Source organism: Pleurodeles waltl, chromosome 11 (genome assembly GCF_031143425.1).
Source record: "Pleurodeles waltl isolate 20211129_DDA chromosome 11, aPleWal1.hap1.20221129, whole genome shotgun sequence".
Taxonomy (NCBI): Eukaryota; Metazoa; Chordata; class Amphibia; order Caudata; family Salamandridae; genus Pleurodeles; species Pleurodeles waltl.
In genome coordinates, this window is record NC_090450.1 from 117,732,466 (window position 1) to 117,758,894 (window position 26,429).

The 26,429-nt window shown below is 41.8% G+C and overlaps 1 long non-coding RNA gene across 1 annotated transcript in view; it reads left to right on the plus strand.

Moving 5' to 3' along the window:
* Positions 1-613: 613 nt before the first annotated feature.
* Positions 614-26,429, plus strand: part of LOC138266579 (uncharacterized) — a 273,689-nt gene continuing 247,873 nt past the window's right edge. The window contains exons 1-2 of the long non-coding RNA XR_011199554.1: positions 614-1,148; positions 1,767-1,868. This is a non-coding gene — a long non-coding RNA (uncharacterized lncRNA). The remainder of the gene's footprint in view (positions 1,149-1,766; positions 1,869-26,429) is intronic.

A 26,429-nucleotide genomic window follows, 5' to 3' on the forward strand; every position in this document is an offset into this window, starting at 1 on the left:
GCAGTCCTTCAGAGCAGCAGTCCAGCAGAGTGCCAGCCCCTTCAGCAGCACAACAGTCCTTCCTCCTGGCAGAGTCCACAGGTCCAGAAGTTTACTGAAGAATTGGTGTCTGAGGTCCAACATTTACATCTGGTGCCCGCTTTGAAGTAGAGGCAGCTCTCAAGGTTTCCACCCACTTGAGATGTCAGACGCCCCCTTCCTCCCTGCCCTTTCCCCAAATTGTCTGGGGTCACAATAAACTAGTGACAAACCCTTTGAGAGATTGCTCAGGCAGACCCTTTATGATGTGCAAGTGTGGTAGGCGATAGCTACTCCGCCTCATTAACTCTGAATGGGCCATCCTGCCAACACCTATCTTCCTTTATCTCACTGTCTGGGAGAAATCAACTAAGCCTGAGCAGAGTTCATGGAGTTGTGCTACACGGAACTCCATGGAGTGGCCAAAAAACTCATGACATGCAGAATTTCCCAGTGCACCTTTTCAAACTGCGTTTTACATCAAACGCAAGGCAGAGTATGACTTTCAAACTCACGTATGAACAGCAATACATGGTTTTCATGGGCACAGCCATCTTTTCTTTCTCTGTGCATGGTGGTGGGCCTGTTTTTGAATCCCTTCTTAATCTTTTCAATCCTCTGCTCTCCTAACTAATCTGCCCCTCATTTTTAATAATTGTATTATTGTGTGTTTTTATGTCTGTGTATTTTATGTTTTGTTTCATTTTTTTGTGACTTTTTGTATTTCTGTTTTTTTCTTTACCCCATCCAGAACCTTGACAGAGCTGGGTGATCAGAAGAGCTATGGCACCATGTCCCCCCTGTAAAGCCAGCAGTAGCAGCTGCCTACCTTTCAGACGGTGACGCTGCCAAGGAGTGCAGCCCCAGGCAATCTTGTGTAAGGTGGGGGTGGCAGCACTGCTTTTTTTCATGCAGTTCCACCTCCCCTCCATGCTGACAGCTGGTGGCAGGCCTGGCAGTAGATACCCCAAGAAACAGCATCAACTGCATTGGAGGAGGGTGTGCAGGTGTGTGTGACACACAAGTCAGGTCCAGTGCACCACTGAGGCAGGTGACGTATCTCTGGGCAGATATCCTAGACCAGGGGCAGGACCTGATCGACCTCCTAGGTGTCGAGATTCCGGGGCCCGGTGAGTATTACATATTTGTTTTGTTTGTGTTGCTAACTTTTTTTCCGAATAGCATGCTGCTCAGACTCAGAGGTAACATTTATTTTATGTTAAGAATGTTATTATGAGATCCACTTTGAGCTAGGCAAATGCCCAGCGCTACCTGACTGTACTTCTCAGTACTCCCTTTGGCTGATTATTTAAGAAGCCATTGCAGATTCCCCTGTCAACCTGTCACCATAAAGAATTAGTGATATCAGTAAGTTACAATTCTCTCTGGCTTTCTTTGTGTAGCTCATACAGTCCCAAGCAATTTCACAGTGATGTGTGGTATTAGAATCCATCTATGCATTGCAAAAAAGGGAGATTGAGTTGGACCATCAAGGGAGCTGAGAAATGAGAATAGAATTAAAGATCTTTCATTGCAGTGCATTAGTTCCAAATATAGTTTTTGTTAAGGACATTTGGAGTAGGGATTTTAGGATTAGTATGTTGAACTCAACAATAGTCGATACTAGTACCATTGGTGATCTGATTTAGATAAGTACAATGTTACTGCATTTGCCTGTTATAATAATTTTGTAGAGATTAACTGTACCACTAATCTATTTTTTGCATTTTCTTTATTTCTTACATCAGCACCCAAGGACAACAAGAGGGGCAGCACAGAGTCTGGTCCAGGAAAAGTTGGAGAGGAGGAACTGATCACCAGCGCCACTGCTGAAGGCTCTGCTCATCCCAGTAAATCCCATTATTTGTTATTATTATTTCTTTAACAGCTACATCTTACCACTATTATACAACTTTTAATTTTGACTTGTTTATTTGTTGTCTCCTTTTTTTCCAAAGCCCCTATTCAATTTCTGTCTAATTCCTGATATCCCCGCATTATCTTTTTTCCACTTATTTCATGTTATTCTTTTTTGGTAGCTGACTTTTTCTGGTCTGTACTAGTCTGTAGATTTCTTCTGCTTTATTGGTAATCATTCCCTTTCCCCTATATATCTGTATGACTAAGAACATGTGTTTGCTACTCTACTGACTACTGTGAAGATTGCAGGCCCAAGTAAACTAATATTATAAATATTAGTCACCATGTATGCTTATTAAGAAGGCTTTCTTTTTTAACAAGTTAACAAGAGAGTGGCCATGGTTATGGACCCCCCCAACCCGTAATGTTGTGCTGTGTAATTCATTTATGTAGTATACCAACAGTTCCCATAGCTGGAAAGTATGAGGTGCCATTGCATTTGCCAACCAACACCATAGGTCTTTCATTGACCATTATTATTCCACACCTTTATTGTGCTTCAATATTTCAGATTCATCATCATCATAGGCTATAGCTCTGCCTCTCCATTGTGAAAAGTTTTTGATTGGCTTGACTACCTGACATTTCTAACATTGTGAACCAACAAAATGCCCTGAGTGATATTTTTGAAAGAAGATACTGCAATGCTAACCAAACTGTAGTGGCATATTGCAGGTTATATTTCTTTTGATAAAAAAAAATAAGGGTAGGTGTTTCTGGCATCTAAAAAATGTATAATGTTTTTTTCTAGCCAAACCTCCCACCAGTGCCATTGACTCAAGTACCACTGCAGAAGGAGAGTAGTTGTTGGGGGAGAAGAGGTAGCAACGACTGGCAGTGGTTAGTCACATTGCTTGCTCGTTGACAATTACTAATATACTCACTAACTACCAGGGCATTGCCGTGACCAGTGGTTAAGTTGTAGCCTCTTCTATCTGCAACTCAGCAAAATCTCTCATAATGTACCCTAAAAATAAAGGCTTGATGGAAACTGGAAAGAACCGAAAGTTGAAAGAAAGGATGGGTGAAATGAGTAAAATGTGTGAAAGGATGCATGTGTGGGTGAAAGGATGCATGAGTGAGTATTGGGTAAACGGAAGGATGGGTGAAAGGATGGTTGAAATAAAGGGTGGATACTGAATGGATAATGGGTTGATAATGGATCGGATATTTTGGTGAAAGATGATGAGAGAAAGTAAAGCTTAAGTCATGGTGGTTATGGGTGAATATAGTAGGACGAATAAGAGGATGATTAAATCATTGCTTGGAAGAATAAACAAGAGAGCTGGTCTGGAGAGTAGCATGCTGCTCACCTACTTTGCGTACTTTGTTTTATGGTTATCAAAGCTGTGGTTCAAAATGGGGGTATTTACATTTTTGTTCTAATCCTTTGACTCACTGTATTTGTTACCCGAGGTAGATGAGTATTCCACCCATCATCATTTGTCAACCACCCGCCCATGGAATTTTGCTGCACATGCTGAAATGCATTATGGTTCAATTTGTGACTGCAGTGTTGGCTGTGCAATGTGGGTCTCCTTCAGTTAATGTGGCATTTACACATTTTTCAAAGCATTGCAAACCGAATACACAAGGTGGGTTTTTCTTTGTCCACTCAATCACCTCTTAGTACTCCTTTATTCTTTCCTAAGTTCTTCCATCCCAGTTGACCAAAATAAATAATGTCTCCATTAATTTAGCACACCAACTTGTACTCCATAGTACATAATGCCTTACTCATAAATGGGAGGTAATTGATTTTTATTTTTCCTCTCAAAGTGTCTGTTTAGTTACTAGAAAAGCCTTTAAAAGAAAAAAAAACAATTTTTTTTTAATCTAGTGTTATTATGCCTTAATTCATTTCTGCCAGACAGTCAGTGATTTTTATATGAGGCATGTGCTGGTAAAAAAATAAAATTGGCCCTGCAACTCTCCTAATCATAATCATATCAACCTCCAATGGCCCTAGGGGACCAGCAGTGCACTGTTACTGCGTCACCCACTACTTAATTTTAAACACGTTTGCACAGATCACTGTTTACAAATTGTCTTTTTTATTTTTGTTTTTCTCGATATAGCTAGTCCTGCTGGTTCACCAGCACCACCCACCAGGCAGGAGATATCAGCCCATCTGCGGTGGCACGGGCTGGAGATCATTCAGGCCGAATACTGGTGGCTGGTGTATTTTTTTTTGGTCTTTATAGATAGGCCTTTTGTTTGGGAAAAGGTGTGGGCCTGTTGTGGATGAAAAGAGTGGGGTTTCTATTTGTAAAAAAATAAAAGGGGATCATTTATTTTACTTAATTTATGCCTCAAGCCTTTATTTGGGGTTTTTAGTTTCTAGTGCTATCTTTTAGTGTAGCCTCTTTTATTAATCTTCTAAAAAAGGGGTATGTCTTTTACTTATACCCTTGGCCTAATGCCCTCTTTAACTATATTGATCACCACGGGATGATTGCCATTGTCTATTTTGCCTACAAAATCCAAGATACACAAAAACAGCATCTTTTTCAGTAGAAGTTAATTGCTAAATAAACAAGTTCACTCCAACCCATAGTTCTTCTTGTACCTGAGTAGATGAAGCGAGGGCTGATACCTCAGTCTTCTTACTGCAGGATTTTCCAAAGTATCATCATAGCTTAAGGGGGTGGTAGTAGTAGGCAAGCACACTAACAGCAAAGTCACAAGGTGCCACTTCTACATATGCGGACTCCAACTGCAGGATTAATCAGAGGGGTATCCATCACTGTCAACTAGATTGAAAGAAAACTGAGAGGGGGTCATATATTATATCATAAGTTTAGGAAGACTGAGACCAGACTACAACAATGACAGTATTTGACACACAACAAAGAAGACCTGATATAATAATAACAACTAGCAACATCAACTTCTTCTGAGCAATAGCGAGCTAGTGTTTAATGAAAACTATACTTAGGAAATGAAATCCTCATGTCAGGAGAAGTGGACTTAACGTCAGGAGTGGTTGGACAAGGTAAAGCATTTATGCAACATACAACACAAGGCCTTAATGATGATGTTGGTGGGGCTGGTGTGGAATATTGCTCAGGAAAAAGAAGGTCATGCAGTGAGTTGGTGTCACTTTCACCACACCCACCCCGGCAAGTGTGTGATCCATTTATGGTATAAAATTAGATCACACATCAATAAATCACACAGCTTCGAGAAAGAGGGTATGATGAATGGATGAGTAGATGGAAAAGGGGATTTGGGGAAAGTTGTGACAAAGACAAACACTACACAAAAGAAACCACAACAATATTCATCAGGACGCTGAGAGGCACGCCACCATCAATCTGTTGTGGAACGAAACGATGAAGGTATAATTTTGATACAGTTCAAATATATGCATTGCAAACAGTCTCCTGCCCCAGAGAGACCCAAGATAGTAAATCTCTAACAGTTATGTCTTCTAGGTTTGAAAAATAACAATTATGGAGGATTGAAGTTAAACCACCCAGTTCTAAAAATTATGATTGTTCATAGGAAAATGATACTGTATTACCAAATTGGACTTTGCATCTCCATTCTTCTTGGAATGTTTGTTACTTCTGGGTGCCTGTCTGATTCTGTCCAGTAGGGAAGCTGGAGTGTTGAGCTGTCACCAAGATTTGTTTGTGCAGGAGAGGACTAAGAGAAGGCCTGCATATTGAAAGACAGTAACTGTATTATAGAGTAAAGGAAAAGGACAAAAGAAAGCTAGGTAAGCCTGGTGAGGAGTCAGGACTGCACCAAGAAGACTCAGAGGAGAGCAAGAACATAAAGAAGAGTTTCAAATTTGAGCCAGCAATGAAGAAAACACACAATCAGCACCATTTGCCAAATCAATGCACCTCTCTCCAGTCCACAGAGCTGAGTGAGTACTAGACCTCAGAGTCTTCGCCATCATCATAGTTTCGTTTTGATGTCAAAAACGTTCTCCTTCTAGCTGTTGAGGTAGTCCCGCCTTGATTCTTTCCATCCCCCTCCTCCTGATTCTGAGTAATCAGTCCAAGTCCCAAATCAAGCGAGGTAGACATGTGTAGTGCCCTGCTGTTAAAGAACAAATAGAAAAATAGAATTGGAGTATTTTGTGTAGATTTGTGTTTGCTAACTAAATTACCTGGCCTGGTCTCTGAGGAACCAGAAAGTGAACTAGAGTGGACCCAGCAGGTGGATCCTGCAGGTACATTTCACCCAGTTTGAAAGGCCAATCACCTTCAGGCAAAAATGATCACCCATCAGCCCCCAAACATTGCAAATCATCAAATTCAAGTTTACAAATTTGTTGAACTCCCTCCCTCCCTCATTGTCAGCCACCACATACATCATCAATCATCACTCACAATCACTCAATATATCACAACTCATTGGTGAAATAGTTAGTAGTTACCTCTTGCAATCCAAGCATGGTGGTTGATACAAAATATTATCTCCTCTTTGATGTTATCAACACATTGAAATTGGCACTAGCAGTATTTTCATCAGTGATCTTCAGGGGCAGCCCTGCTAGGTAATGTAACAAAAATGATAGGCAATGGCATGCAAGGGGGAATTCACTGTCTCCAGTGTCCTTAAGGGAAATGTGAGGGCTTCTTCACTTCAGGCATCTGTATAACTAAAACATGGTGGGGCAGCATAAATTTGAGACAAATATAATCTTCCACTAGCTATTTTCTTGCAAAGTAACAAAGAAGTACTATGAGAAATAATTAAAAAGTTTGATTGTGACACTAGCATTCTCAGTGAGTAGAGTATTGTTCTCAAACTCAGGTAGCTCACCCAGAAGTTGCTCAGCAAACACCCTTGATTCTGACCAGTCAGCCTCTTTCTTCTCCTGTGGTGATTAAGGAGAGGTATAATCAGGTGGTATAAAATGTTGGCTCATTTGGTCATGGTTAATCTGCACCAGCTGCACTGAGCATATGTTCAGCAGACAGGCTGGCTACAGGACAAGCCAGATATTCTTTTCCAGCCTGCTGAGTTGTGGCCATTGGTGCATCTTCCCATACCAATACACCGATGGGTTTGGTCCACATTTACCTCTTTTGGATCATTCATAGATTCCAGGAACTTCCACTGAAGTATCATTGGTGCTACTACTTGCTCTACCTCATTTGCTTTCTCCTCTGCACTGAACTCAAGACCCGTCAATTGAAACCAAGCTAATGTAGAGGTTGGGTCTAATTCTATTGATGCTGTTGTTGCCGGAGTTCTTGTTGCTGGTGTTGGCTACTGTGAGACAAAACAGCCCTCTCTGGAAGTTGAAGGCGACACTCCAGAACTAAGGAGTGGGACTTTAATTTCCAGCCATTTCTTCTCCAGTTTTCTAACTTGCTGAACAATCCACTTCTTGTATTTTGAAACATCTCCTTCAAAAAAAGGAATGAAAGGGTGAAGAATAGTTTTTTGTAGTGTGGATCAAGTAGAGTGGCACAGATGTACTCTCTGGATGAGATAATGTCATTTTGCTGCCTTACATTACAAGCCAAGCGATAGCTTAGGGTCTCAACTAAGGTAAGCATTCTTGGTTTTCATTCATAAATCCAAGCGAACCTTTCGGACACATTCTTTAGCTGCTCCTGTAGCAGATGCAACAATGGGATAGCTTGGCCCATCATACTTTCCACCTTTCTATCTTCCTGCACGAAAACCTCAAAAGGGAGCAGCATCTGTGTCAAGCATTTGACTGGGCCCAGTTTGTCCGCATACATGGTCATAGCTTTCCCAATTGGATCCCCTCCTCTTTGAATGACATAGTCATTGATCTGTCTGTACAGCTCAAACAGACATTGCAACATATAATAGTTTGAGTTGCAATGTATTGGCACCTCTTGTCTCAGGGCTTTAACTTGTACTCTGTTAGCTGAATAATCCACTGCAGCTTCCAGGTTTAAAAAAAATGACTGAAATTAGTGCAGATTTCTCTGTAGGTGGTTAGTAAGTTGCTGACTATGTCTGTGTTTTAGAGAAAGTCTAGCACAACCAGGTTGATGCAGTGCACCAAACCAAGGACTCTGAAATTGCCACCGTCTGCCATGGCCTTAGCTATTTTACTGCCATTATCCATGGTAACAAATCCAGTTTAGAGACTTCTGGGTCACAGCCATTCAGACACCTTGCTATTGAATTCATCCAAGATGTTTGCAGCTGTATGTGATTTCTCCATGGTGAGCATGGTTATTGTTCCATGCCGTCAAACACTCTTAAAACGTTCTTCAGAGCCAGAACCTGCTTTACCCCCCCTTAAAAAGATCTACTGTACATTGCCTGACAACTGGTTCACATGCCTGTCTTCAGGTGAATAATGTCAACAACACTTTGCTGCAAAACTTGTCCAACCAACTTCAATACATAATTATGCAGCACTGGAACAACATCCCTAGTAAAAAAAAGAGGTCCGACTTGAAACCTTCCATCTTGGGCAGATGGCTGCTGCAAGTTCTAAGAATCCCACTCCTTCCACAAAAGAAAAAAGGACGATGTCCGGAGCTAACATTTTTGCCAGCTTCCCATTGTACAAATGTGCAATCGGGTGGCTATGGTTGTAGGGCCATTCCTTTCAAACATGGCTGTAATAGTAGCCATGAGTTTCTACTTTTCTTGGGCCACTGATGCAAGTGACTTTTGAAAAGTAGGTGGTGGTAGTATCAATGTGCTTCCTGGTGCAGTCACCGTATGCTGGAGTGTCTCCATCTGACTCTGAGGCCTCCTGTGCAATTGTGAGTTTGCTGAGGTGGGTGATTCTAGTGCACTGCTGGGGACAGGGGTGTCACCATATTCTTCCTCAACTTCCACCATGATTTGACCAGTTGTAGCTGATGTTTCCTAGCTCTTCTCACTTCCACCATAGCACCCACATTCAGCAATTTTTTTAAGGTGCTCCTCCGCCCGGATTGCGTGATGTTTCTTTATATGGGTTGTCTGGCCTCCAGTACCATAATGTGAATCAGGCTTACCTCAGTGAACACTTGTGTGGCAAATGGTGCATTTTGAATTTTCTCAGGGGCGACTCCTCTGCTAGGGCGGAGGTGAATCGCCCCCCACCAGCAGCATTTTTTTTTTGTCCTTTCCCCCTCCCCCCACCCTCCCTGCCATGTGCTGTGCCACCCCGCCCCTTTTCTCTCCTGTGACCCAAGCCTGAATGTACTCCTCCTGTTTGCTAATCATAAAAATGTCCCAAACTGGGGAAGAGGACTTTCTTACTGGGCTCCTGCCAATGCCTTGAGAACTGGAGGTAGGTGGGTGTATTGATTGCCTCTCTGCAGTGCATATGTCTATGAGGGAGAGGTTGGTGCAGGCCTCTGCTGGGGCCTTACAAATATGGGAGCTGGCAGTGCTGCCTATACCACATCCCTCAGAGCAGGTTGGAAAGTAATGTTGAACTCCTCTGTCCCAGCTTCCACAATGACTGGCTCATTGTCATCATTATCCTCCATGATTCCAAGGGATTCTGGAACATTTATTTTCACATACCTCTGTCTCCTGGATTCTGCCCGGGCCCACTCCATGTCAAAAACAAAATTAAAACAATTAAAATTAAAATTAAAATATAAAAACAGGACATTAAAATAAAAATAAAAAATAAAAATTGAAAATAAAATAAAAAATGAAAATACAAAATGTAAATATACACTTATATAAAACAAATGATCAATAATTGCTCATGTTTGTATGCACATCTACGGCAAAGGCACACTGGCTGACTGCATGCACAAAATGGCTGCCAGCCACATGGTCAACCAACAAAAATACCAAGGAGCAAGGAGAACAAAGAACACATGCAAGTCTATGGCAAAGACACCCTAGCTGGAGGCGCAAATGGCTGCCAGCCACATGGTCAAACAACAAAAAGGTCCAAGGAGGCAAAGGGGACAAAAAACAGATGCATGCCTATGGACATAGACTTCACAAAATGCCCCCTTGCTACCCGGGATGAAGACTGAAGACAAAAATCACCCCACAAAATAGACACTTTTTGCAAAAAAAATGAAATACAAACAGTAGCCAACATTTTTAATTTAATCCAATGCCATTCCTGACCTAAATTACGCTTTAAAAACATATACCACAGAAATATGTATCTCAAGCACTGATGACTACTAGCTAGATGGCCCTCTGGAAATCTAGGCCACATAGTAAAATAATATTGCAAATGTTACAAACATGGGGAAAATGTACTGAGCTGTGCAACAAGTTTCCTTTACAAAAAATGGAAAATCATTGAAATGCACCCACCACTATAAAATCTAAAAATGTAATTATAGTACAAAGTAATACTGGTGCATGCCCAAGCAAACAAACAATACACTTATACAGTAATGGTTGAACTTACTTGTGTGTTTTCCCAAAATCAAAGTCCCTAGAGCCAAAGGTACATACAGGAGACATAGAGAGTGATCCTTCCATCTTGAAACCCAAGTGAAAATTGACCAGGGGATGGACAAAGAACTGGGAGGAGTCCGCTGGACAGGAGCAGAAAGTTGGAGTCTCTGGGGCATTTCCTTTCTGTTTGCAAAACCAAAAAAGGCTTCTCACACTTAAAACAACTTGAAGGGTCCATTGGTGAAGAAAATCCACCCAAACACATCTTTTTGACTCGTTTTAGAGGCATCTCAAGTGGAAAATCTACTTCTGGTGTGCTTGCACTCGTAAGCGGGACTGTTTTGGCTGCAGTCGTGGCCGGAAGTAGCACTACTGAACACTAAGGACCTCATTACGAGATTGGTGGGCGGCGGAGGCTACCCGCCAAAACTCATGCCGCCATCTGACCACCAGTGCAGCCAGAACACCACCGGCCGTATTACAAGATCGGCTCATAATTGACCTAGCGGCAATGTGGCAGTGCGTAGGGTGCAGCAGCACCCGCTGCGCTTTCCACTGCCTGTAATTCGGGCAGTGGATAGCGCAATGGGACTGTCCATGTCGGCCCCTCCACTGCCCATGCCCATGCCATGACACCCCAATTCCTCCAGCCTTTCCATAGCAGTCCAACTGCCATGAAAAGGCTGGCGGATTTGGGAGTCGTAATTCCCAGGGCTGCGCTGCATGCAGCGCAACCCTGGCAGATTACAACCGCTGAGACCGCAAGGCTGTCGACTGATGGCAAACTGGTGGTGTCGGCAGTCGGGCCCACGGTTGTAATGTGGCAGTCAGACCATCACGACTGTGGCGGTCCGACTGCCACTGCGTGTCTGGCAGTCTTAAGACCACCAGACTCATAATGGGGGCCTAAGTCTCCCATGCACAGCAGGAAGAAGTGTAATTGAACGCAAAGTCTTGTGTGTTTAGCCGGAAGCAGCACATATGAATGAAAAGTCTTGCACGCACTGGCTAGGGCCCCAGAGTATTGTGACACTCGTGAGCGAGTGCCAAAAAATAAAACTCTTGCAAGCAAATTAACTCCAATCCACACCAGATGACAGAATGCTGGAACTCCGTGCTACTTGAAGTAGTATGAATTCCAAAAACTCAGCGAGCGGAGTGAAATTTTTTGCCCAAGCCTACAATACGCAAAAGCAACTGGCAGCTACACCTAGTCTTGGAAACCAGATCAGGCTGCAGGCACCATTTGGTTAGAACAATAAAATGACACTTTTCTGAAAGTGGCAATTGATAACTTGAATTACAAACCCTACTTTATCATTAAAGCAGCTGCAGGCCCACTAGTAGCATTTATTTTAAAGGCTCTTGATATAACTTACTTTATTAGGTAAATTAAATATGTTGATTGGGTGCAAACCAATTCTATGATGTTTTAAGAGTGAGCACAAGCACTTTAGCACTGGTTAGCAATCGTAAATTGTGTAGAGTCCTAAAGTCAGCAAAACAGAAGGATTGTAAGCAAAATGTAAGGGGAGAACCACACCAAAGATGCCAGGTCCAAAATAGTGGCCCTTTGATGATTGTTGATTGCTGTTCATTTCCTCCATTAGAAAATAAGAGAAACAAGTTTGAATGGAAAGATAAGGCAGTTTACTATCAAATATGTGGGGAAGTTCAAGTTTAGGCAATAGAAGTATAGAAAAGAAATAATTTATACACCTACAGAAGAATAGTTCTTACTAGCTGTTAACTTTTGTTTTCTACTCTCATAACGGGTCAAGTCAGAATCGGTAGTCGCAAACTTCTTGAAGGTCTCAAGGATAATAGAGAAAAAACCCTCAAGAGAAATCCATAATAGAAGCCAACTAAGAGACATCCAGGTACAGTCTTTCTCTCGCTCTCTCTCTCTCTCTCTCTCTCTCTCTCTCTTTTTCTCTCATCCCAAACGCCTATCCTTTGATGCTACTTTTATCTCATATTGATTGCTAGGAGTTCCTCTTGGCAATAGTGGATTATCTTCCGTTGATTGACTATCCAGCTCATCTGCTTCCCTACTGACAGTTAGACCACCTCTTGCCATCAATAAGGCTGGGCTGCCTCCTACAAGGGACTTTAGGAATTTCATCCTCAAGGTTTGGGATGGGTTACCTCTCAGTAGGGACATCATGGTTACTGTCCCTGATGTCACAAAGATGTCACAGAGAAGAAACTCTGTAACTCCCCAGCCCAAGGGCTAACAATGCCATACATGAATCAGCTCATAACCCTTCCCTCTAACATTCATCAAACCTTTATTAACTACTAAATTGGAATGTAGCTGGTATTACAGCGAAATTTAGAGATAAGAACTGGGGAGGCTTTATTGATGTATTCCATTTTTGTATCTTCCAAGAGACATGTGCAATCAACACGTTCCATAGACAGGGTTTTAGTAATATATCATAGAGGCAATGCCCTCACCTGCAGGAAGGCTCTCTGGAGAGCTCATTGTTTGTATTAAAATAGGACTGGAAGGTGGTTAAGACTAGCTACCTAAGCCTTCTTGCTCTAAAAATAACACCGAAGTTAGGGATCCTCTACTTGTTGGTTAATTTGTAAAATAGGTCGTCCCCCTTTAATAAACCGTCAAATATCCTGGAATCTCTGAATTTATTATTAGACAATCATGGGGAGGATCACAAGTGATTGTAACAGGTGATGTTAATTCTTGTTTCAAACCCTATCTCCCCATGCTAGAGATGACAAGGGTAGAGGATCACGGGTAGCAAACATAATTGTGTCCCATGGGTTAAATGCATGCAACGGCTCATCATTATATGCCTCCAAAGCTAAATCAAATTTCAAGAGGGGTGATTAACAAATTATTTTTGCATAAATAATGCTAGATGTAAGGATCTGGCATGAAATGGTTGACATGGCAGTTATAGATTGCCACGAAAGCAACCGCTTCCCTCTCCTCTAGTACCTAAAAGGATCCCGGATCAGAGACACATTCTGCCCTAAGATTGCAACATCTACTACAACAGTCTTGAGAAATAATAGATAGAATGTGAAATGGGCAGCCTTATCTAAAACTGGAAGCACCCTAAAACAATCCATTAGCATATCAGTGGAGCGCTGCATACGCTCAAAACTCAGGCCTGTACAACTTCCCAAATTTTGATTGTTCGTGAAAATCGGTTTGTTAACTTAGGGAAATTATTCAGCAAGGAGGTTAAGGTCTACAATAACCTTCCTAAGACACATGAGTGGTTCATTCATCATTGCAGGGTGGCTAAACCTGCTTTGATAAATGTGTTAAAGAGTAAAACAAGGACCGATATTATTACCTCGAGACGGATGATACAAAGGTTATTAAGACTAGTAAATTCTAGTGGGATGCTCGGTTCCTGAGTGACCTATTGGATGCAGAAAAAGAGAAGGATTCTAGACAGTTTTCGCATTTGATCATGCAGGATGTTTGTAGGGACTATGGTCGTCCGGAAAACTACATCCCTGCATCAGTGTGGGTTAAACCATTTTCTGTTCTTTTTGCAGACTCATCATGCATGCAGAGGTATGATAGTTCTAAGACATCCCCCAACTCTGAAAGTATTGACAGTGCCCTAATGGTATTCACATTGGAAGAAACCCTGAATACAATCCAGGCACAAAAAACTGAGAAAGCACCTGGTCCTGATAGAATCCCCTCTGACATATAAATCTGAACCCTGGATTTGGGGCAATTATATAGACACTCTTTCCATTGCTCTAGCAGAAGGTGCTCCAATTCCTTATTCCTGAAAAGGGGCAAAAATAGTGCCTATTTATAAAAAGGGAGATCAACAAGTGCTAGGAAATTATCGTCTCATAAGCTTTATTGATAATATTTAAAAAATCTACAATAAGCAACTAACTCCAGATAAAACTATGGGGATGGATACAGGACACAAAAGTGCTATCACACTTCCAGGCAGGTTTTATGGACAATATATAGCATGATTGATCAAGTTCTGCAGTTCTTGACTATAAAATGGAAAACTACTGACCTCAAAGGAGTGTTACTTTTCATTACATTTTCAGATTTAGATGCTGACTTTCATCTTATCCCAAGACCAAAACTATGGGAAGTATCAGGGAAAATTGGGGTTCCTGCTGGTCTGCTCTTGCTATTCCATTAACTATATTCAGAAAATGTAGCTAGGGTTAGATGGGGCCTAGGTGGGGAGACAACTGACGACATTCCTATAAGAAGAGGGGTGCACGAGTGCTGAATCCTGGCTCCCACTTTCTTCTTGTTATACATTAATGGCTTTCTTCCATATATATTGGAATATGAGACTGTCATCCCCAAGATCACGGGTCTGAGGGTGCCCAGCCTATTATATGTGGATGACATGCTTTCCATGTCCAGAACCGTACAGGGCTTAAACACCCTGCCAGGGAGGTTCAGCCTATTTTGTAAAGACCATGGGCTAGAAAGCAACAGAAGTAAAACAAATTACATGGTCCCAGATTCATGGTGGCCTAGTGTCTTTCCAATGCCACATTAGCTTCATTTTTTTACTGTTATATGGAGTTGGAAGGGCAAATACATCACACCATATTTACAAAGTGTTGCAATGCTTGCATTGCACCACTTTGTAACCCCTTTGCCACGTTATGCCTGTGCCAGGTAGAATATATTGAAGGGGGCATTCCAGTGCTAGGGGGAGCCGTAAAAATGGAGCAAAGGAATCTATGTGATTCCTTTGCTCCATTTTTATTGGCATTTTTTAACGCTTGGTAAGAGCAGGTGTTAAAAAGAGGCTCCCATTGGTTACAATGGGCATTTGGGTGCTTTGCAGGATCAGCGTCGTAATTTTTTATGCTAATCCTGCAAAGCACTGGACTAGCGTAAAAAATTATGATGCTAGTCTCTCTGACTACTGCCATGGTGTGTTGTATTTTAAATATGGCGCACACATGGTGGCTTTAGGGGGGCTATAAGGGGCGCAAGAAAATTGGATCTCCACTAGGTGCAGCGTCACGTTTCATAAGTCTGCCCACTGGTGTTCAGTCCCAGAAAATAGTGAGAGGCAATGTGGTCCTTGAAGGAGCAGCATTAGATAGAGTCTTTAAGTTTGATTATTTGGGGGTAAAATTAAATGAATCTCATAAATAGATGGGCCAGATCTCAAAAAGCCCACTGACATTGAAACGTGGAGCTGCGTCAATCATTAGAGTTGCCAATAGGTCCTCCACATATCTGATTTCTCCAGCTCTGGAGATATATGAAGCCCAAGCTCGGGGGACTGCACTATACAGGGCAGACTTGTGGGGCCATTGCAACCTTAATGCACTAGATAAAAATGAAAACTCCTTCATTGAAACTTTGCTGAGGCTCCCTAAGAATGCTCCATCACTTCCTTAAAACTATGATTTAAACCTTAGGTATCTATAAGCGACTGGCTGCCTAAAACCCATTTTATACTAGATTAGGATATGGTTGATAGAAGAATCAGAGCCCTACATAGCTTGCCCATTCCCTGGTAAGTCACATTAATGATTGTCTGACCAGTTTGGGATTGAGAGAATTCTGGCTGTCCCCTTCAACAATTCCAAGTTGCACTCAAGAAAATGTCAACACTCACTATTGCTCCAAAGTTTCAACTGCTGCTCCGGGTAGCCTAACATACTCCTATTTGTCTTGTAAATGCATTACATATTTTAAGGATTTTACAAACTATCTCAATGCTCTGCTCTCACGAGCTCTTTTGATGAAATTCAGAGTAGGGATTTTGCCAACATCCTCTTTTATTGGTTCTTGGTGCAAAGGTGCCATCTCTGCCAATTTGTGCCTTACGGGCTGAAATGCTGAAGAGAATGACAAGCCCTTCTTATTTTTCTGCAGCGCTTAAGTCAGGTACTGGGCTTTCTGGATTATCCCTCTTTATTGGCTGTTCGGGTTCAGAGCCTGCAAGCCAGACAACAGAAAGAGCATTGTGTATTTAATCTCAAAGTTCCTGTTCTCAATCTGGCTAGAGGGCAAGGCATGTTAGTAAAAACTCATTTCAATAAGAGCGTTCCCACAGATCATATGTATGTGTTCAAGGATTTTATGCACCAAGGGCCAGATGTAGCAAGGCATTAGCGCCTCGCAAACGGCGAAAAACGCCGTTTGCGAGGCGCTAATGCCTGTGCGCGATGCAGAAACACATTTTGCGAGTAGGAACCGACTCGCAAAATGTGTTTCCGACTTGCAAATAGGAAGGGGTGTTCCCTTCCTATTTGCAACTCGCACCGCGATGTAAGTTGATTTGTGACCGCAAAAGCGGTCACAAATCAACTCGCAGTTACCATCCACTTGAAGTGGATGGTAACTCATTCGCAAACGGGAAGGGGTCCCCATGGGACCCCTTCCCCTTTGTGAATGATCACAAAAATAATTTTTCAGAGCAGACAGTGGTCCAATTGACCACTACCTGCCCTGAAAAATACCGAAACAAAAGGTTTCGGTTTATTTTTCAAAGTGCAGCTCGTTTTCCTTTAAGGAAAACGGGTTGCACTTTGAAAAAAAAAACCTGCTTTATTGAAAAGCAGTCGCAAACATGGAGGTCTGCTGACGACAGCAGGCCTCCATGTTTGCGAGTGCCCATAGTCGGTATGGGGCCGCAATTTGCGACCCACCTCATTAATATTAATGAGGTGGGTCATTGCGACCCCATACCGACTCGCAGAAGGTGTCTGAGACACCTTTCTGCATGTGGTTTTGCGAGTTGCAATTTGCGAGTCTCTATGACTCGCAAATTGCAACTCGCAAAACCATACTTACCTACATCTGGCCCTATGCGCTTTATTCTTTTAATTCTGGAAGTTTTAAAATCCTTACCAGGATAGCTTAGCTGAACCATTTTTTAGCCCTTTTTTTGGATTCTCATTGATGTTTTTGTTGTCTGGTAGTAGAGTTAGCACAGAGATATACCATACAGTATTTGTATTCTAAGGAATGAATGACAGTTTTGAATCGATCATGGTATACACTGAATTGAACTATGTCCTTATTATGGTATGTTTGTATATGATTTTATTGTTTTATTATACTTTTGTGGTTCTTCAACCATAATAAAGTAATTAATCGATTGCTAGTGATGTGCGGAAGAAGCATCAGAATGTGGAGGATCAGTGATTCCATTGAATCCCGGAGTCCGGGTAAGTTGACTTCAGCCTTGACACTTGTCAGTGTGTGAAACTGGATGTGTCTGTTGAGGTTTGTGGGGCCTTGATTGTATGGTGATTGTAGGTGTAAATGAAGGTCTAAAGAGCTTGCATTTGTGTATATGGAGCCAGTGGAAGTCCTTGAAGTTCTGGATATGTCTGTGTGGGGCAGAAGTTTGAGAGTGAATCTGGCTACTAAGCTTTGTATGACTTGGAGTATAGAGTTGATGCTGATGTAGAAGCCATTTCTGTAGTCCAGTTTGCTAATGATTAGGGCTTGCTTGACATTTCTTCTGATATCAATTAGGAAACAACCGAACACTTTCTTGAGGAGCTGCAGGATGTCAAAGCAGGTGCATTTCTTCTGTAGTGACTCCCTAGTAAGAAGATCTAGAAGTAACAACTGATATTCCTCTTCTTTGAGCATAACATATTGTTTGCACAGTTTATATTCTTATTTGCATGTTTAGTGTATCAAACAAACAGTTATCATTGATAACATCCAGTCCCACCTTCTGTCCATCCCGGATCCCTCCCACAGATGTTGTTGAGTCCAGTTACTTGTATGAACATGTTTCCTCCTTGTGGCTTTCCTGTTGTTCTTTATATCATTGGGCTTTTATTTTGTTACATTTAAGGATTGATTAAGGGCCTAATGACGAACTAGGTGGATGGGATACTCCGTCACAAATGTGACGGATATCCCGCCCGCCATTTTACAAGTTCCATAGAATACAATGGAGCTTGTAATGTGGCGGACGGGACAACCGTCACTTTTGTGACAGAGTATTCCCTCCGCCAAGATCGTAATCAGACTCTAAATCTTTTATAGGTCTGCTTCCATACATGAGTCCATATCCCATCATCACATTTTTTCAAACATCCTCTGCCCTTGTACAATTCTTTTAAAATAATCTCACAGTATTCCATTCCTATTTCCCAATGCGGGTGTGTAGGGAGCGAGCCTGATCCCCATCTCTGAGCAATGTCTCATTTTACCACCATAAAACACAAGTTGATAAGTGTTTTTTGATAGCAAATGTGATACAAGGTCTCCCTTATGCCCTTTAGCTTCAGTTGTGGTGTCAGACATAAGGTTGTGCCTGTTGCTCTGACTAATGATTTCTCTACCCCTCCCCAGAACCCTTGAATGTGAAGGCAGATCCACAAAATATGTATAAAGGAGCCTTCTAATCCATAGCCTCTTTTACATCCAGCCTCATTTATCCAACATAATTTGTAGTGGAAGGTCCTTTTATAGTGAACCATATGCAGTATTTTGAACTGGATCAGCCAAAAGCTTCCTTTTATAGCCACTTGTGTTGGGAATTCTAGTGTTTCTCTCCAATCTTCTTGATCGAAGTTCCCTATATCTAGTGTCCATCTGTTTTGTAATCTTGCTATCCTGTCAATGGGCTTTGTGTTTCCTCATCACAGTGCCATATGTCTGTGGCACCAGTTTTTTCTCAACTCTGCCATCCAGTAACCTGTTTTCTAGTGGGGAGCCTTCTTGCATCTCCTTGTCTGGTGGAATGCTATTTTTGAGGGCATGGGATAACTGTCCATATTTGAGCCATTGTGCGTTGGTCATTTGGTATTCTTTCTATAAGTATGAGAATGAGAGCACCCTGTTAATGCCCTACTCATCTGCCAATGTGGATAGGCCTATGGCATCCTAACCCTTGAACCCCTGCAATGACGAGATCTCTTTTAGCCTGGTATCCTTCTATAGTGGTGTTCTGGGAGTCAGTCTATTGTTCCAGCACATTTCTTTTGTGAGTCTCCTCCAACTTTTTACTACCCTGCGTGTCGCCAAGTACGTTTTCACCTCCACATAATGCATAAAGGTAGCTATGTGTCCCCATCCTTGTTCTCTCTCTCCAGAACATGGGGTTATCACCCTCTGTGTATGCACAGTCATTTACTATGGTCACTTGTGCTGCTTCATAGTATTTCTGCACATTAGGTAGTGCGATGCCCCCATCAAATTTGGACCTTTGTAGAGTTTTCAAGAATATTCTGGGCTGTCCTCCTGCCCACTGTAGGCTATCTACCTTAGTGAAGAATCTTTCCGGTATCATATATGGTGTGTTCTGTAGTCTGTATAGCAGTGTGGGAGTGCTATCATTTTGAACACAGCTGCGTTCCCTGGCAAGGGATGTGGCAACGATTGCCAGTGTTCCATGTTTCGTTCAAGACGATGCAGAAGAGGTGCCAGATTTGTCTCATAATATTAATTTGAGGCGTGGGTTATCCATATACGTCAGTATTTAAATTTACTTCGATCTATCCTGAGTGGTAGGGTGAGTTGGGTACCTAGCTGACCATCATCCAATGGAAACACTAATGTTTTATCCCAATTAATCACAAAACCTGAATGTGCTCCAAATATGTAAAATATCTGTTGGAGCCTGTCCAGTGTTTGCAGTGTTGGTTAAATACAGCAAAAAATCATCGGCCTCTAACGAGATACAATCGCCTTCCCCCCACCTGGCCAGCACCATACTTGTGCGTACACTCTTATCCATGCTGCCAGTGCTTCAATAGCCAATGCAAACAACATTGGAGATAGTGGGCAGGCTTCTCTAATGCCTTCCCAAATATTAAACTTCCGTGAAATATGGCCATCTACACTCAAATCAAATCAAGCTTTATTCGGTCAATTAACCATCAAAGCATCACATACATTAAAGGAAAAATTTCAACTCATTTTATAATCTGTACAATAATTAAATAATTTTATTTAAAAAACACATAAATAAATACATACATGTGATATCAAAGTATTCATCTAAAATCCTGCCTGGGCACGCTTCATGGGTCCTTGATTAAAATGGTGATCACGTATATGCCATGCTGCCACTAAAAACTTGCTGACTGCTAAAATTAATTAATTTGATCTATGGCGTTTTTAAAACCCTTATTGCTATACTGCAATTTTTCAGCCCCATTTCCCAACAGGTTTTTCGAATCCATTTTGACTGTGGAAAAAAATATGTAGGGCAAAAAAACATAAAATGTTCAACTGTTTCCGGGGCACCGCCACAAGCCGGACATATATCTGAAGTAGTGATTGGCCCCAGTTGCAAGTTAAAGACAACATTGGTAAGGACCCAAAACGGAATCTAGCACATAAACCTTTGCCCTGTAAATCTAGTATAATATCTAAATAGGATTCATACTGCGGAAACCACTTAAAATCAATAAAAAGATTAGTTAATCGACCATGAGATTTACAACAAATATAATTGTTCCATACATTGGACCAGTAAGCTGATTTCAAAGCAGTTTTATGGGATTTCACTAATTTTTGGGAATTCTCCCAATAATCTCCGAACCCCAAGATACAAAACCAATTGGACACATATTTAATCCAAGGAATAATAGCTGCATTTGGTCTCTTTAGCAGGTCAAGCAATGATGCTTTGTATAAATCCAATTCAGGGTGGTCCAAATCCTTATCCAATATATTAGAGGTCATAGGGAAATTAAATCAGCTACTTGGTTTAGCCCCAAATCAAGAAACATTGGGATCAGTGGTGTACTTCGGGGGCACGCTATCAAAGCCCTCGCAAAATTGTTTTCTCCCACAGTTATATTTGTACATACATAGCTTTATTGGTTACTTTCAACCCTAAAAGCAAAACAACCACCGGTAGAAAGATAAAAGATAAGTAAAAATTAAGTTAAAAAGGAAATAAGAGGAATAAAAAAGAACATCCTTTACGGCCTTAAAACACATAAAAACCAAACACCTAATCTCCTACTGACTGTCATTTAAATCAATCATGGGGTATTGTTCCAGTCTAGGTGTGTGGTTAAAATTTGATGACTAAAACATTCCATTGTCAGTTTTTCATGTTGTCCTTATTTGGAAATAAGTTCCGCATCAGCAACTTTCCCCAAGTGATTAATACGTACATGCCAGGCAGCTGTAATGTACTTACTAACCGCACAGGGCAAGGGGGGGGAACTATCCCTCATCAGAATTCTTAAGGCAACAATACAATGTCTTACCCCCATATTTCTACACACTGGCCGTAACCACTTTCGACGCGCAATCAAATAGGCAGGACATAAAAACATAAAATGTACAATGGATTCTGGATTATGGGTACAGCTCGGACATAAATCAGATCTTGTAGTTGCACTCCACTTACTGCCATATGATTTGAGAGGCAGACAACCATATCTGAACTGGATATATAAACTCTTACTTAATGGGTCAAGAATTATATCCATAAAAGATTCAAAAGACGGATACCATTTAAAATAAAAAAATTGTGAGGTCAATCTGCCGTGAGTAGGGCACAGCAGATAGTTTTCTCTGACGTAAGTCCAGTATACAGTTTTCAAATGATTCTTCTGCTCCTTCCTTATACTTTCTGGATGACTCCATAGCTCACTAAGACCCAATTTGTGAAACCATTTAGAGATGTGATTAAACCAGGGAATGGTGAGTACATTTGGTCTATCCAAGATGTCTTGGATAGACTCCTTGTATGTAGATAACTCAGGGGTGGACCAAACACGGACCCAAAAAAGCAAAGGTCGTAGGGCAACTACATCTGTGATGCGTGAAAGGCCAAGGTCCCAGAACAATGGCAGCAGTGGGGTACTGCGAGGGCAGGCCAAAGTAGACCTCACAAAATTGTTTTCCCCCACTGCAAGCCTGCCAGTGTTTGAGGACCCCCAAATTTCTGCCCCATAGACCGCAGCACTTTGTGCCTTTGCTCTATAAATTTTAATAATTGGAGTAATCACTCTCTCAGAAGTAGACTTATGAAAACGAAGAATGGCTCCAGATGACTGTACCAGGCGAGCCAAACTTTTGTCGATTTGGGCCCCCCAATGCAGATTGTTGCTAATTCTCACCCCCAAGTAATCTATAGAGCTTACCAAACCTAGGGGCGTTCCATTGTAAAATATTGAATATCTCTTAGTGGGGCCACAACCCAAAGTCATGAGTTTAGTTTTGCTATGGTTAAGTTCCAGACCATAGTCACCGCAAAACGAACTGAACTTGTCCATGAGTACCTGGAGGCCCATAGGGGTTCTGGAGATCAAGAGAGAATCATCGGCAAATAACAAAATTGGAATTTTATGGTGATTCAAAGATGGGGCATCATTTTGACAATTGGACACGACTTGCACCACCTCATTGATGAACAGTGTAAATAGCGTTGGGGCAAGAACGCAACCCTGGCGCACTCCTCTCTTGATGTCTATTTTGTCTGTGAGTTCCCCCTGATTGCCCCATCTTACTTGTGCAAATGTTTTTTCATGTAATCTTTGGATTAAATGCACTAAGTTCCCTGGGATACCAATTTTGTACAATACTTCCCACAGTTTCTCTCTTGGGACAAGATCAAATGCAGATCTTAAGTCTACGAAAGCCACATAGAGTTTTTGCTTAGATAAGGTGACATACTTCCAGAACAGTAATGACAGCCTAAAAACTTGGTCCATAGTATTAGTTTTGGGCCGAAACCCAGCCTGTAAGGGAGATAAAATTTGCTGGTCTTGAATCCAGTCAGTAAGCCTCACTAAGACTTGTTTGGCAAACGTCTTCTGAAGGATATCAATAAGGCTAATTGGTCGATAATTTACAGGCAACCCTGTATCACCCTTTTTATAGATCGGTATTATTTCAGCACCATGCCAAGACTCTGGAATAGGGCTGCCAGCTGCTATGGCATTAGACAACAAATTGATATACCATGCCCATATCTTAGGTTCTGATTTGAACAAATCCCCTGGAATCTTATCCGGGCCAGGGGCTTTTGCTGGCCTCAGAGAATCAATAGCAGCTGTGGTTTCAGCTAAGGTAAAAACAATTCTCTCAGTTGAGATCTTATTAGCAGCCCAACACTCGACATGTGCCTGGTCCTCCAGAGCTTGCTGTACAGGCAAAGCATAGATTTCAGAAAAGTAGGACACCCATCTTTCGGGCTGTATATGCAACCCAATATCGTCCTTACCCCTTTTCAAACAGGAGGTCAACAACCGCCAAAAAGAGCTATCATCTTTACTTTGGACTGCTGCAAGCAGTTTCTGCCATGTCTCACTCTCCCAGTCTCTTTTGGCTCGCTTCAGGGCATTAGCATACCTACAACGAGCCTCTTTAATAGCCGCATGCGTAGAATTTTTAACAGCCTCTTTTAAGGTGGATCTTGCTTGTGCACAATCCTGATTATACCAGTCCCTGCGAAGGGTGTCAGCGGGTCTCAATTTAAAGGAAGTTTCCTTATAGAAGATACCCTGAAGGGAATCGACCATCTTAGTGTGGATCGCCATAATAGGAATATCCAAGGATTCTTGATCTTCATAATCTACAAAGAGTTTTTAAAAAGATGAATAAATTTCCCCAATTAAGTACGGGTTACATTCAACCTTTGGCCAGCAGACCCTAGAGCGTCTATGGTTCAAATGAGGCAATGGAACATTAGTAATCCTTAAGTGCTGGACTCTTAAAAATGCCTGATTAGTCAATACAAGACACAAAGGATTATGATCACTATCCAAGCGAGGTAAAATTTCCATATCAAGTGAGCTTGACCATAGCCTAATGTCCAAAAGAATGTAATCAATGGTACTAAAGGAAAGCCCTCGCTTGAAAGTAATGGCTCGCTCTGAGTCAGATTTAGTGCGGCCATTGCATTCTCTCAGGCCATAGTTCAGGCAAAGGGAAGACATCTGGAATGCAACACAGGAAACAGGCGAAAGTACCATTTCTTTGGATTGGGGAATACCCCAATGTTCGTCCTCCTCAGTAGTCAGATTGCTAATGGAGTTGTCCAACACAAAAGAACAATTAAAATCACCTGCTATAATCAGAAAAACTGAAGGGTCCAAAACGTCTATGTAGTCCGTCAACTGGGAAAGAACAATTGAATCAGACCCACGGGGAACAGATCTAGCATAAATATTCAGAACTATCATTTTAAAGCCAGGACGGAATGTAAGTTGCACACCCAGCAGATCAGAGGAGTTAAACTTTATCACAGAGTGATCACATTCTAACTTATTGTTCAGTAAAATCATTAAACCTCCTATCTGTCTTCCAAATCCACCAGAGGCAGGTTGGGCAGCAGAGAAATAGGTTGTAAAGCCTTGTAAGGATAACTGTTCTTTAGTCCATGTCTCCTGGAAGAGACAGATATCTTGTTTGTTTACAAGGCTTACCCATTCCGGGTCATCCAGCTTTTGCTTGATTCCAGCTACATTCCAGGACATGATGTTAATTTTAGGAGGTGGAGATATTGACTTTGTTCTCATAGGTAGGGCAGGAGTCGAAATCCCTATAAATTGACACACATCATTTACTGTTTTTGGAAGCACTGTACAGGGGGCAGACAGTCAGTCCAATTCAGAGAGTGAGGGGGAAGGGTTCTCATATTTAGAAGTAACAGAATTAACTGGGGAGGGAATAGCCCCAGCTGCTATAATTCCGGATATACAACATTCACTGGATAGCGGGGCCCCAGGCGGCTGACTGCTAAGTCTAAGATTCGATACCCTACCAATACATAGTGTGCGTGTCCGTGCATCAAAGGCCAGGAGATCTTTAGCTAGACTATAATCATTGAAGAGAATCGAGATGTAATCAAATTCTGACCCTTAACTGGTTATGTCTGTGGGCCTCACATATATCAGACCGGATAACAGAGAGGCAATTCCTCTGTGAACGAATCCAGTGAATCACTTTGTTAATTAGTGAATCACTCGACTCTCTGTTACCCTGAGGTAGCTTTGGTACCCTAGTTAAATAGATAGTCGCGACTTCCCTCCTCCTTCTGGACCTTTGATTAGGGACGTGCGTCTGCAATAATGTCATATGATCAGGATTAGTGGCTGGACGGGGACTAACACAGCAGCTTACTACTGAGGATGTTCCTCCTGGATTTAACTGAGAAGTTTTTGGACGTGAAATATCTATATCTCCCCGTCCAAAAATTAATCCACCCTTATTAACACCTGATTGAGACATTCGCTCATATGCGGAAGACATGGATTGAGAAACAAACCTACCATTCCTGCCACATGTTGGGGAATTATCATTAATACACCTAACGGTGTTGTGTGTAGAGGAAGATGTCATTTTGTCACCTATACTGAGGGGACTGGGTTTTGTGGAATCCATCAGAAGATCAGACGAGGGGACAGACTTATAGGGCACACTACAGTTACAACCAGACTTTTGACCCTGAAGTCCAGCAATTTTGTTCATCAAAGTTACCAATAGACTTTTAACATCATCTAATTTCAGAGAAATAATATCCAACTGGGAAACTTCATTGTTGCCCATCTTTGCATCCAGAGAGTTTTTAACAGAACCTACTTCGCATAAGGTCTGTAAGTAACCAGGACTTACAGGATTTGAAGCCAAAACCGAGAACCTATTTGAACAAGGAATGGTAATAGGGGGAGGGGACGCGCACCTCACATGGGGTGCATCTTCTTCGGCTAGATGACCATTTATCCCCACCAAGGGTGGTGAGGTTTCCGGAGGTAAAGGGGTTACACCCTGGGATTGAGGAAAAGGGTGTAAATCAGCTTTAACCTCTATTCTATGTGACTGGGTTTTTTTCTTGAAGAGATCTGGGATCTTTTTGGAAAGAGTGGTATCTGGTCTAGAAGGACCAACAACGGAAGGACTCCTCAATATAGCCTCAACCTCTTCAAACAGTGAATCAATTGCTTTGAATTGCTGTAGTTTAGTGGTTGAAGATCCCTCCGTTTTCCCGACAGAACGTTTCTTGGGTTTTTTTAACCCTAGATTGGGATACTGCTACCTCATCGGCCTTCCTCTTCCCCATGTCGACTGACCGGTGGCCTAGTAAAGTAAATAATTTCAACCACAATTATAGGAAGAAAATAGCCCAGCCCCAAAAGCCTACTATCAAGTACAAATGAAGTTATAAGGAAAGGAAGCCCCTATAAAATAAGAGGTAATAGAAAATTACACCACTAGCAACAGAGGCCTCTAT